Here is a 13,985-nt window from a genome sequence, read left to right as displayed (position 1 = left end):
CTAAAAAGAAACGTGTGGCGATCTACTTCTGAACCATCAACAATGAAATCCTTTGGAGTACAGCTCTCCTCTGAAGCACGTGCGTTCACCGTGAGTTGGAAGTTACATGATGACAGCTGGCTTGGTAGCTCAAGGTCACTGTGACAGTATGTGGTATTATTTTCATTTTATAGACAAAAACTAGGATTCAAAGGAATCAAAGTTAACAGGTTAGCCAGTAGGTTCTTGTTTACATTAAGTTGGAATACGACTCAAATTCTTTCCTGACTTTCGTTTTTCTAAAGCTAATGGCAAGTTGTCTCCTCTTTAAACTAGTTCTTGAAATATTGTAAAATAAATATTAAAGCTCAACTTACGTGTACTTCCTTATACAGATGTGCCTCATCACCTCTTATTTGTCGCGTGCCTTATTCTCTGGATCTTCTACCATGTTGCCAGTGTTTCTCTGGGGTAGCTCTGTCTAGAATAGAATGCAAGACACCAGCTTAGACAGGCTTGTTCTGAGGAAATCGAGAGACTCACTGCCTATCCACTAATGTGCATCCCTCCTGGTACCCGCAAGTCCCTCTGTGGATGTCTTTATTCTAGCACCCCGAGCTTGAATCACTTCAACTCACCCTCGAGGCAAGGGCAAGCTGTGCAGAGTGAGGAGTACCCTGAGACAGAAGAAAATGGCTCTTGTTAATCAAAGATTTACAAGAAAAGTTAACATTTATTGAGTAACCAGTCTTCCATCTTCTTTTGTCCCAACCCCCCAATTCCCTGTAAATCTCATGCTTCTAAAGTAATAAGTATCTCTATACATACATACAATTATATTTAGAATGTATGTGCTTATATACATATATGAAGGAACATTTAAAAGTTCATTGGAAAATGGAATTAAAATATAATGGAATTTTTTCCAGAACTTTCTGAAGCCACCTCATATATGGAATTATTTTTACCCTCTTCATTTCTTTCATTTTAAAGTGAATTTAAAATCATATATATTGCTCTGAAACTTACTCCTTTTCTCTTAATAAAACATTATGGACATTCCTCTAAGATGGACTCATACTTCTCAACTTTGTTAGGTGATGTTGAGAACATAACAGAAAACCCCATCTGATCCTTATAACAATGTGTGGCCCATGTTTACAGCCACCCTGTCAATCCACCTCATTGAGAGGCTACCCTTTTTTTCCCCTGGCCCACCATAATTTTCAATACCAACCCCACCCCACCCCCAACAAAATAAACCCTCCACCTCCATTGAGCTCATTCTGACTCACAGTTATCCTATATATGGGGCTTCTGAGGCTGTAAATCTTACAGGAGCAGGGAGCCTCATCTTTCTCCCATTGAGCAAGCTAGTGAGTTTGAACCAGCAGCCTTGTAATCAGCAGTCCAACACTCACCTCACAGTGCCACCAGGCTCCTATATTTACATAATATTTCATGATTAATCTCTATTTAACTCAATCATTCCCTTACTCCAACTTTTTTGTTACTATAAATGGTATCACAATAAGCATCTTTATACATATATCCTAATATATTGATATAAACATATACATATAGATGCTTTCATTGCTTTATGGTAGATTCTCAAATTGGAATGGTTGAACAAATGAGAATGCTTTAATGTTAATATATATTATTTCCTGGTGATTTTTGCCAAAGTTTGATGTAACTGCCCATCTTTCTGAAGATCTTCATCTCCCACAAGATCATTAGGTTGCCTGTTTTCATTTGTTTTGAATTTTTAGCAATTAGGTGAATGAAAATGGCATTTTGTTATCTGAATTTTTGAGAGTTAGTATCACTTAAAATGTTTGTTGTTTTCAAGTAGTCATATTTTTAAATAAAATTTCCTCCTCTCTGGGTTGTCTCTTCGTATTGTTTGCTCATGTCAGATTGTTTTCTGTCTCTTTTTTCAATTGGTTTATAGGAGCTCTTTAAATAAACAGACTTTAATCCTTTGTGTGTGGCAAATATTTGCACCAAAGGGCCATTTGTTTTTACTTTTGGTTATTATGAAGACTCTGGCCATGCAAATGTTTAAGACTTTAATGTAGTCAAATTCATTTTTTAATTGTAAAATCACTTTATTATTTTTAAAAAAACATTTTATTAGGGGCTCATACAACTCTTATCACAATCCATACATATACATACATCAATTGTATAAAGCACATCTGTACATTCCTTGCCCTAATCATTCTCAAAGCATTTGCTCTCCACTTAAGCCCTTTACATCAGGTCCTCTTTTTTTTACCCCTCCCTCCCCACTACCCCCTCCCTCATGAGCCCTTGATAATGTATATATTATTATTTTGTCATATCTTGCCCTATCCGGCATCTCCCTTCACCCCTTTCTCTGTTGTCCATCCCCCAGGGAGGAGGTCACTTGCAGATCCTTATAATCGGTTCCCCCTTTCCAACCCACTCACCCTCCACTCTCCCAGCATCGCCCCTCACACCCCTGGTCCTGAAGGTATCATCCACCCTGGATTCCCTGTGCCTCTAGCTCCTACATGCACCAGTGTACAACCTCTGCTCTATCCAGACTTGCAAGGTAGAATTCGGATCATGGTAGTTGTGGGGGAGGAAGTATCCAGGATCTGGGGGAAAGCTGTATTCTTCATCGGTGCTACATTGCACCCTGACTGACTCATCTCCTCCCCTAGACCCCTCTGAGGGGATCTCCAGTGGCCGACAAATGCGCTTTGGATCTCCACTCTGCACTTCCCCCTTCATTCACTATGGTATTATTTTTTTTGGATGATGCCTTATACCTGATCCCTTTGGCACCTCTTGATCGCACAGGCTGGTGTGCTTCTTCCATGTGGGCTTTGTTGCTTCTGAGCTAGATGGCCGCTTGTTTACCTTCAAGCCTTTAAGACCCCAGACACTATCTCTTTTGATAGCCAGTCACCATCAGCTTTCTTCGCCACATTTGCTTATGCACCCATTTGTCCTCGACGATCATATCATGGAGGTGGGCAGCCAATGATATGATTTTTTGTTCTTTGATGCCTGATAACTGATCCCTTCGGAACCACGTGATCACACAGGCTGGTGTGTTCTTCCATGTGGGCTTTGTTGCTTCTGAGCTAGATGGCCGCTTGTTTATCTTCAAGCCTTTAAGACCCCAGACACTATCTCTTTTGATAGCCGGGCACCATCAGCTTTCTTCACCACATTTACTTGTTCACCCGCTTTGGCTTCAGCAGTTGTGTCGGGAGGGTGAACATCATAGAATGCCAATTTAATAGAAGAAAGTATTCATGCATTGAGGGAGTGCTTGAGTAGAGGCCCAAGGTCCTTCCACGACCTTAATACTAAACCTATAAATATAGACACATAGATCTATTTCCCCATCCTAATATATATATTTGCATGTACATGTCTTTGTCTAGACCTCTATAAATGTCCTTTGCCTCCTAGCTCTTTCCTCTATTTCCCTTGACTTTCCTCCTGCCTCACTATCATGCTCCGTCCCCACCTGGGTTACAGCTATACCTCTTCATTACGTTACCTTACCCTTAATCATTCCCTACCAGACCTGCCACTCCCCCTTCACCACCAATTTGGGTCCCATGTTGTTCCCTTGCCTCTGGGTTTGTTAACACCACTTCCTTATCCGCCACCTCCCCCTATCCCAAATTTCCCCGGAACTGTCAGTCCCATTGTATTTCTTCCAGATAGTTCATCCAGCCTATCTTATTTAGACAGACCTGTGGAGATAATAACATGCACAATTTTTTAAAAATACTTTTTAGCTCTCCTGTCTTCTTTAAGAATATCTCCCTTTCACTAAGAGATAGAGATCTATTGTCTTTCAGCTTTCAACTCTGTTAAGTTTTACATTTAATCCAAATGGAATTCGTTTGTGTAGGTGCTTTGAGGTGAAGATCTGCTTTCATTTTCTTCCAGATACAGAGTCAATTTTGTGAAAATGATTGATTAAATAAATCATCCTATGCAGAGTTGAAATCCCATGATATCATATATGATGTTTTCCACAGAAACTTGAACCTGTTTCAGGATTTTCTGGCCTATTCCTCTGATTTATTTCTTTATTCATGGATGGTATGTGTTTTAATTACATAGCTTAAAGTATATGTGATCAGCATGGGAAAGATGCTTTCCTTCACTCTTTTCCATTTTTTTCACCATTTGTAGATATTACTTTTTCTCTATGAACTTTGATTTGCTTCAGTTGGAAAGAATAAAATTTCAGGAGCCCTGGTGACATAGCGGGTTACATTTTAGGCTGCTAACCACCAGGTCAGCAGTTTGAGACCACCAGTCACTCCGAGGGAGAAAAATGAGACTTTCTACTCTGTAAAGAGTTATGGGCTCAGAAACCCACAGGAGCCGTTTCTACGCTGTCCTGGAGGGTCCCCATGAGGCAGAATTGGCTCAGTGGCAGTGAATTTTTAAAATTTTAATTATAATTGCGTTAAATATGTACAAGGAGGCAACAAAATTGTCATGAAAAAATTAGAATTAAGTGATAATGAAAAATGTCCATGAATTTTTAGAAGCTGTTTAGCATGTTTAATTTCTCATCAGGGAGATTATTTATTCCAGTTTCATTTGCAGTAACCTTGAAATTTCCACAGTCCATTTGATCTTTCAGCTAAAAGGAGCTTCTCTTTCCTAAATAACTTCAAGCCACCACCTCTTCTAGCTCCGAACGAAGTCAGCCATTTCCTCCTAGATTTATACATTAAGAACTTAGCAGCTAATTGAAAAAGGTTAGCAGTTTAAACTCATCCACCATTCAGCAGGAGAAAGAGGTGGCAGTCTTCTTTCAAGGCTGTTGTTACGTGTTACTGCGTTGGTTCCGATCCATGGCTTCCGATGCACAACAGAAAGAAACGCTGCTCGGCCCTGCTCCAGCCTCACAATGATTTCTATGTTGCTCCGGGGTTGGGGAAAGAGTGTTTGTTGTTGAGGCTAGGGTTTACGGATAATCGACGTATTCCCTCTCCTTTATGGTGACTGAACTCAGTGTTATTTCCCAGCCACTTTGCAAAGTAATTTACATATCTTATAACTCAATAGTTCAATCATATCAAGGAGAATTGTACAATCACACCTGCATCCATTTTAGAGCATTCCCCCCACCCCCATGGTTAAATCACCTTTAAGATGAGTTACACAATCACAACCCATTCTAGTGCTCCTGCTTCCCTCCTGTCTTATTTATTCCCGACATCCCCTTTCCCTCCCTGTCATCTACCCCTCCTCCTGTATTCCCTATATCCCCATTGTATCAGATATTATCATTCAACACCCACCCTGCCTGTGCTTGTGCAAATGGATCTTGTCAATGGTCTTCCTTTTTTTGCTGCCCCTTCACTTTATGAAATACAATGTCCTCCTGACAATATGTGCAAAGTACATGAGATGACTGATATCTCCCTGTTCTTGCCTCTAAGGCAGTGGTCTCAACCTTCCTAATGCCATGATCCCCATAACAGTTCCTCATGTTGAGGTGACCCTCAGCCAGAAAATTATTTTTGTTGCTACTTCATAACTGTAATTTTGCTACTGTTATGAATGATCATGTAAATATCCAATTTCCAGGGTGTATTTTCATTGTTACAAATTGAACATAATTAAAGCAGTGATTAATCACAAAACAATATGTAATTATATATTGTGAAATACTTATTTCTAATGACAAATAAATGAAATTTTGTCTTGAAGCATGCTGTTGCGTGGGTAACAGTCTTCACGCCGGGTATTCATATGTGGCCATATCTGCATGTGGGGGGACCAACCTGGAAAACAGATAGAGAAGCAGTGTCTCAGTTCCTAAGACCACAGGAAATAAATGTTTTCCAATGACCCCTCTGAAAGGATCATTTGACCCCCCAAAGGAGTCGCAACCCACAGGTTGAGAACCACTGCTCTAAGGGGGATTCCGGCTGTACTTCTTCCAAGACAGATTTGTTTGTTCTTTTTGCAGCCCATGGTACTGTCAATATTCTCCTCAAGTGGCATAATTCAAAGGCTCCATTCAATTTTTCTTTGGCCTTCCTTATTCAATGTCCAACTTCCACATGCATATAAGGCGATTGAAAACACCATAGTTTGGGCAGGGCACACCTTAGCCCTCAAAGTAACATCCTGACTTTTCAACATTTGAAAGAGATCTTGTGGAGCAGATTTACCCATTGTAATATGTCCTTTGATATCTTGATTGCTGCTTCCATGTGCATCAATTGTAAATCCAAGCAAGAAGAAATTCTTGACTTCAATCTTTTCTCTATTTATCACGATGTCACCTATTAGTCAAGTTGTGCGGATTCTGGTTTTCTTTACACTGAGCTGTTACTCCGTGCAGAAGGCTGCAGTCCTTGATTTCCTCAGCAAGCACTTCAAGTCCTCACTTTCCGTAGTCAGGGTTGTGTCATCTACATATTGTAGGTTGTTAATAAACCTTCCTCCAATCATGCCACATCTTCTTATACTTCAGATTTTCTGATGATTTGCTTAGCTTATAGATTGAATAAATATGGTGATAGGATACAACCCTAAGGCACACCTTTCCTGAATTTAAACCACACAGTATTCCCTTTTCCTGTTTGCACAACTGCCTCTTGATCCAAGTACAATTCCACATGAGCATAATCTAGTGTCATGGGGTTCCCCGGTTGAATGCCTTTGCCATAGTCAATAAAGCACAAGTAACATCTTTCTGGTATGCTCTGCTTTTAGCCAAGATCCATCTAACATCAGCAATGATACTCCTTGTTCCAAATCCTCTCCTGATTCTGGTCTGGATCTCTCACAGCTCTGTCAGTGTATGTATGGCTACAACTATTGTAGGATGATGTTCAGCAAAATGTTACTTGCATGTGCTATTAATGAAATTGTTCTATAACTTGAACATTCTGTCGGATCGTCTTTCTTTGGAATGAGTACACATTTAGATCTTTTTCAGTCAGTTGGCCAAATAGTTGGCCAATAGTTCTCTTCCAATTCTGATATTAGAGTATGAGGGGAGAGGAAAAAGAGCAACTGTATTCCACTGAGGCAAAACATTTGATAAATTGTTGCTTGTAATTTCTAGGATAGAAGACCGGTGCCCACTTAGCACCCTAAAAGCATTTTTTGGGAAAGAATCAGAGTGTGTGTTCATTCCTATTGACTGCATTTGACAGGGAAACTAGGCCCAGATTCAATTCCTCTCAGAGAGAAATGAATGAATGTGATGCCATCCCTCTTGAATTTGATAGTCCTAGCATATTTAATCACCTGGTTGTCCATTGTAGGCAGTTAATGCTTACTTGTTCATCTTTATGCATTCCGTTTCACTTTGACCACTGCCAATATTCCTAGATTCGTACTTAGTATGCTCTAGATTTCAATTATTAAAGGATGTCCATGGCTTTTTCTTCTTCTTTTACAGCTTCTTCTTCTTATTTTTAATTGAATGCTTTGTTCCATTCCTGTAATTAACACTGGCCCAGCTTTGAGAATGTCACTCTTCCCCCTGGGCATGCCAGCTCCTGATAGGAAGTACTTTGGAGCAGTTGTATGGTGTGGGTCTTCCAACATCAGGGAGGGACTCATCTCCAGGCACTGTATTAGACAACATTCCACTGCAATTCACAAGGTTCTTGCGGTTATCCCCTTGGAAGTGGATTTCCTCTTCCTTCTTCCTAGTCTGTTGCAGCAATACATTGACAGGGAGCTGCCAGAAGTTCAAGCGGGATTCAGAAGAGGATATGGAACAATGGCTATAATTGTTGAAGTCAGATGGATCTTGGCTGAAAACACAGAATACATGAGCAATGTTTACTGGGTTTTTCTTGACTATGAAAAGGCACTCAACTCTGTGGATGATAACAAACTCTTCATAAACATGACAAGAATAGGAACTCCAGAACCCTTCATTATCCTCATGCAGCACCTGGACATGGATCAAGGGGCAGTCATTTGAACAGAACAAGGGAATACTGCCTAGTTTAAAATTGGCAAAGGTATGTGTCAGAGTTGTATCCTTTGATCATACTCAAACTGTATGCTGAGCAAATACAAGGGAAGCTTGACTATCTGAAGAAGAATGTAGTATCAGGACTGGAAGAAGGGTTATTAACGACCCTTCAATATCCAGATGACACAAATTGCATGTTGAAAGTGAAAGCCTGAAGCACTTGCTGATGGAGAACAAGCATTGCAGCCTTCAGTATGGATTACAACTCAACGTAAAGAAGACCCCAGTCCTCATACTGGACCAACAGGGAAATGCACGATAAATGGAGAAAAGCTTGACATTGCCAAGGTTTGTGTCTTCCTTGGACTCATAATCAATGCCATGGAAGCAGCAGTCAAGAGATCAAAAGACGCGTTGCATTAGGTAAATCTGCTGCACAAGAGCTCCTTAGAGTACTGAGAAGCAAAGATGTAATTTTGAGAAGTAAGGTGCACCTGCCCCAAGTTATGGTATTTTTCAATAGCCTCATGTGCATGTGAAAGTTGGACATTGAGAGAATGAAGAGGGCAATGGATGTACAAATGTGCTTTACACAATTGATGTATGTATGGATTGTGATAAGAGTTATATGAGCCCCTAATAAAATGTTTTTTAAAAAAAGAAAGTTGGACGTTGAATAACGAAGATCAAAGAAGAATCGATGCATTTAAATTGTGGTGCTGGCCATCATGACCTGCACAAAGAGGAAAACAGTTAACCCCCTAAGGAAGTGGGCAAAAGAACTGAAAAGAACTTTCACTAGGGAGGAGACCCATATGGCTAATAAGCATATGAGAAAGTGTTCCAGGTCATTAGCCACAAGAGAAATACAAATCTAAACAACCATGAGATTCTACCAAACATCCCTGAGGCTTGCCCAAATCAGCAAATCAGAGAGCAACACGTGTTGGAGGGGCTGTGGTGAAGTAGGAACCCTCCTCCTCTGCTGGTGGTCGTGAGATTTGTACAGCCACTGTGGAAAGCAATCTGGCGATACTTAAAGAAAATGGAAATTGATCTACTTTATGACCCAGCCATCCCCCTACTGGGCATATACCAAGTGGAAGCAGCAAATAAAACACAACAAGTCATTTGCGCTCCAATGTTTATTGCGGCACAATTCACAATCGCAAAGATTGGAAACAGCCTAAGTTTCCATTGATAGATGAGTGGATTAGTAAACTTTGGCACATACACACAGTGGAGTACTATGCAGCACTGAAAAGCACAGACGAGCACATGAAACACATTTTGTGGGAAGAGCTGGAAGGAATTATGTTAAGTGAGGTAAGCCAAATGCAAAAGGACAGGTATAACATTAGTCCCCTCAGGTAAGTACAGTCAGCATGCCAGGAGTGGAAGAATAAACATCTATCTTGCAATAAATGGGTGGAAGCATAGATAATTGGAGGGAGGGCAGGCTACACATGAGAGTCCAACATAAAGAAGGGGAAGTGGGGCAGGTAGAGGGAGAAGCAGGATGGGGAGAAACCGAGTGGATGGCATGGGGGGAACCCCCAACCAGGGGAGAATATTGGTTGTGTCCCCACAGAACTGGAACATGCATATGGACCCCGTCATGACACGCCAAACCAGAGGGCAACGTCAAGCACAGAGGAATACAAAAAGAGACTGGACCATACGCCGGCCGCAACCAGAATTAGTCCGCCCCCACCATTGAACGGAATACCACAGAAAATGAAAATAGATCGTCTGGTGTGGGAAAGGAACTGACCTACCACACCACACCCAGAAGGCAGCTGAAGCAAAGGAAGGAGGAAGAACAGAGCGGAGCACACCTGGGTCCACCAAGCTCAGAGGATGATAACCCGGCTCAAAGGGCCCAATGTACAGAGCGGGCCATATAGCCGGTCCCACAGCGAGATGTGACATTCTGCACTGACCCATGGCCCTACATGGGACAGCACCTGAGACACAGTGGGGGATGTGCGACTGAGCTGACCCCACCTCACTGAGCAAAACACTGGGGGCGTGCAATGGAGCAGCGGGGGAAACAGAGCAAGGAGGTCCCAAGGGAGTATAAAGGATGGACTTTAGGGCTAGGACATGGCACCCCATCAGACTCATCCAGAAAACACTCCTGAAGGTCAACAAACAGACCTCGAACTACTAACAGGTTTTTTTTTTTCGCTGTCTTTTTGTTTTGTTTTTTTCTTTTTTTTCTCTTCTTTTAAATTTTTATGTCAGTGGCTTTTTTGTTTGTTAGCTTGTCGATGTTGCTGCTGTCGATGTCATGTTCTTATGTGCCACTTTGGTGCTGTCAAAGCCAGCCACATTTTTATGCACATATTATTATATCTGTAGGTCCACCTAGATTAGATAGGCTGGACAAACAATGTGAGAAGAAAATAATGGGACCAACAGTCCCAGAGGGACATGAAAGTGTGGGAGGTAGGGGAAGGGAGGAGGTGTTGGCCAACACAGGAACAAGGGAACAATGAGTGGTTCAAAACCAGTGGAGGGAGGGGATGGGGGAACTGGTCGGGAGTGATCAAGGGCAAGGTAACTGAGAGGAATTACTGAAGGCGGAACATGGGAGTGGGGCAGGAGGAAAGCATAAGGAAATAGAGGAAAGTACTAGGAGGCAAAGGGCATACTTAGAAGCCTAAATACAGACATGTACATATGTAAATATATTTATGATTATGGGGGAAATAGACCTATGTGCATATACTTATAGGTTCAGTAGTAGGGTAGCAGGTGGACATTGGGCCTCCTCGCACACCTTCCCTCAATACAAGAGCACCTCGCTCAGCTAAACGGTCATTTCATGATACCCACCTTCCCGACATGATCACTGAAGACAGACGTGTGCATGAGCAAATGTGGTGAAGAAAGCTGATGGTGCCCGGCTCTCAAAAAGATATAGCATCTGGGGTCTTAAAGGCTTGAAGGCAAACAAGCAGCCATCTAGCTCGGAAACAACAAAGCCCACAGAGAAGAAGCACACAAGCCTAAGTGAACATGAGGTGTTGAAAGGATCAGATAGCAGACACCAAAAAACAAAAACCATCATTGTGTGATCACCTTCCCCACATAAACACTGAAGACGAATATATGCATAAGTAAGTGTGGTGAAGAAGGTTGATGGTGCCCGGCTATTAAGAGATATAGCACCTGGGGACTTAAAGGCTTAAAAGTAAACAAGCAGCCATCTAGCCCACAAGCAACAAAGCCCACATGAAAGCAGCACACCAACATGTGTGATCATGAAGGGCCGAGGGGACCAGGTTTCAAAAAACAAAGGAAGAGGGGGAAAATCATATTATCGTGAATGAGGGGAGTACATGATGGGGACCCAATGTCCATCTCTAGACAACTGGACATCCCTTGCAGAGGGGTAGTGGTGAGGAGATGAGTCACTCAGGGTTCAGTGTAGCAATAATGAAACTCACAACCTTCCTCTAGTTCTTAAACACTTCCTCCCCCCAACTATCATGATCCCAATTCTACCTTGCAAACCTGGTTAGACCAGAGGATGCACAGCAGTACAGTTGGGATCTGGAAACACAGGGAATCTGGGACAGATGAACCCCTCTGGACCCACAGTGAGAGTGGTGATACCGGGAGGGAAGTGGGGGTGAAAAGGGGGAACTGATCTCGAGGATCTTGATATAACCTCTAAGGGGGATGGGCAACAGGAAACACCGGGCAGTGTAAGATAAGATAAAATAATAATTTATAAATTATTTAGGGTTCATGAAGGAGGGAGAGCAGGGAGGGAGGAGGAGAGAAAAAAGAAAAATGAGCTGATTCCAGGAACCGAAGTGGAAGGCAAAATTTGAGAATGATGAGGGCAATGAATGTATAAGGGTGCTTTACTCAATTGATGTATGTATGGATTATGATAAGAGTTGTATGAGCTCCAATAAAATGATTTACATTTTGTTTATTGCAAATAAATAAATAAATAAATTGTGGTGCTGGAGAAGACTATTAAAAGTCCATGGACGCCAAAAGGACAAACAAATATGTCTTGAAAAAAGTAAAGCCAAAATGCTCCATAGAGGCAAGGATGGTGAGGTTTAATTCACATTCTTTGGACATGTTGCCAGGAGTGACCAGTCCCTGGCAAAGGACATTGTGTTTGATAAAGTGGAGGGACAGCGAAAAAGAGGAAGAACCTCAAGGATATGGATTCACACGATGGCTGCAACACTGGGCTCAAGCATGGGCCACCTTCTGGAGATGGTGGCAGACTGAGCCATGTTTCATTCTGCTGTGCATCGGATCACTGTGAATGAGGACCTACTCAATGGCATCTGCAATAATTGTGATCAACAATTAGATGCTGGGTTAGACACACAGGCAAAATGGGTGTGGGAAGTTGAGGTGGGAAGTATACTCACAGATATACATAGGTTTGACAGAGGATCCTTATACATTTTCCTTTGCTGCAAATATAGCCATGAATGTGGTGGTGCACACAGGGGCCAAGTTATGAAAACTGCTTAGACATAATTATACATTTTGATGGGAATGAGTCCCTGGACGTGGGGGCTGATAGTCTTGGGATATCAAGGTTAATTGACACACAGAGACATTGTTCTACATCCTACTTTGGCGAGTAACAACTGGGGTCTTGAAAGCTTTTAAGCTGCTATCTAAGGTGCAGCTATTGGTCTCTTCCTGTTTGGAAGAAAGAAGAAGGATGAAGGCATGGAAGCAAATCGTCCAAGGGACTAATGAATCACATGAACATCAGTCTCCAAAATCCTGAGACGAGAAAAACTAGATGGTGCCCAGATACCATTATCAGTTGCTCTGAAAGGGACCAAATAAGAAAGAATATGGGGGGGGGGGTTCTCAAATCATAAAAGATACTGTTTTCTTATCAAGTGGAGACTAGTGGAGACTCCATAGCTGTGGCCCTTCTTGACTCTTCAGGTCTAGGACTGAGCTATTTTCAACCAAAAAATATCAAAAATCCCACTACCATTAAATCGATTCTGACTCATAGCAACCCTATTTTGGCTTTCTGAGATTGTAAATCTTTACGGGGGCAGAAAGTCACACCTTTCTCCCTCGGGGCAGCTGGTCGGTTTGAACTCCCAACTCTGCAGTTAGTAGAATGCTTTCCTGACAGCACCACCAGAGCGCCTTAGCCAAGGCAGTACACAGATTGATAAGGGGAGCAATAGCTCTAGTGAGGTTCTGACCCTTAGAATACACAACCATTTGAGATCAAAATAGTACTTTATACAAGGACAAAGTTCAAAGGGAAAGGAAATAAGAAAAAGGGGAAACAGAAAACACAGGGAAGTAGGATAATGAGGGTTCATGGGGATACTGGAATAAATGAGATAAAACAAAATGTGACAAATTGTTGAACGTGAACTGATGATTTGCTCTGAAAACCCTCACCCAATTCACCATAAAAAGATAAATAAATAATCCAACAAAATGAATAGTTGGCTAGAAAGAAAATATTTCTTGATTACATTGAAAATTTTCTGTACCTGAAGATGTCTTATCATTTTCAACTTGTCTAAACTAATAGATTGATATGAGTTGGAATTGACTCAATAGCAGTGCTGGGTTTTCTTGTTTGTTTGTTCGTTTGTGTTTTAGTAAACAAACCCAAGGGTACCTTCTATGTAAAGGTTCCATTGATATGAATATCTCCCAGGCATTATAAAGCTGTTATCTTGGTCCAGGTCTCAAGCCCTAGAGACTCAGGGTCATGGACCATGTGACCAGGTTACAGAAGTATGTATATGACCACTAACAGGTTAGGAACATCACTTGTGAAAGAAGTTAAGACTTTACACCCATGCAATAGACCTTAGGGCTCTTGAGCTCCCTTCCTCAACAGACTGTTGTGATGTTCCAGCCAGACCATGGAGAAAATGAACTTGCAAACGGTAAGCTGAGAATTGCCGGGGAGATGAGATTAGAGACAATGGAACATCACCCATTCCAGTCTGCGGAGAATGTGAATGGGCTAGATAGTCCTTGACCCTTTCTCTGCTCCTTGGCTTAG

The sequence above is a fragment of the Tenrec ecaudatus genome, chromosome 8, assembly GCF_050624435.1.
Source record: "Tenrec ecaudatus isolate mTenEca1 chromosome 8, mTenEca1.hap1, whole genome shotgun sequence".
NCBI lineage: Eukaryota > Metazoa > Chordata > Mammalia > Afrosoricida > Tenrecidae > Tenrec > Tenrec ecaudatus.
This window is presented reverse-complemented; position numbering follows the sequence as displayed.